Below are 348 nucleotides of genomic sequence, written 5' to 3' on the forward strand. Positions count from 1 at the left end.
TGATATGGGCCCCATGTGTCTCTCCTAGTGCGCCTTGCACTTCCACTCTCACGCCAGCCTCTAGCTTCTTTTTTTTTTTTTCTTCTTCACAAATGCTTTCCTATCTCTTTTCTAATCTCATATCGTGAAAAGAAAGTTGTTGAGAGTGAAATAGAGAGAGAGGAGCAGTAATAAAATATTAATTAATAAAGAAGATTATCTTTACTGGATTCGGATATCTTTATAGATTGGTACTACTCTATATTGTCAAAAAATTAATATCTTTTATTATGTATATATTTTTTAAAAATACATATATTAAATTATTTATTTTATACTATATTTTATTAAAATATTTTGTTATTATCA

The sequence above is a fragment of the Quercus suber genome, unplaced genomic scaffold, assembly GCF_002906115.3.
Source record: "Quercus suber isolate HL8 unplaced genomic scaffold, Cork oak 2.0 scaffold_89, whole genome shotgun sequence".
In the NCBI taxonomy this organism is placed as follows: Eukaryota; Viridiplantae; Streptophyta; class Magnoliopsida; order Fagales; family Fagaceae; genus Quercus; species Quercus suber.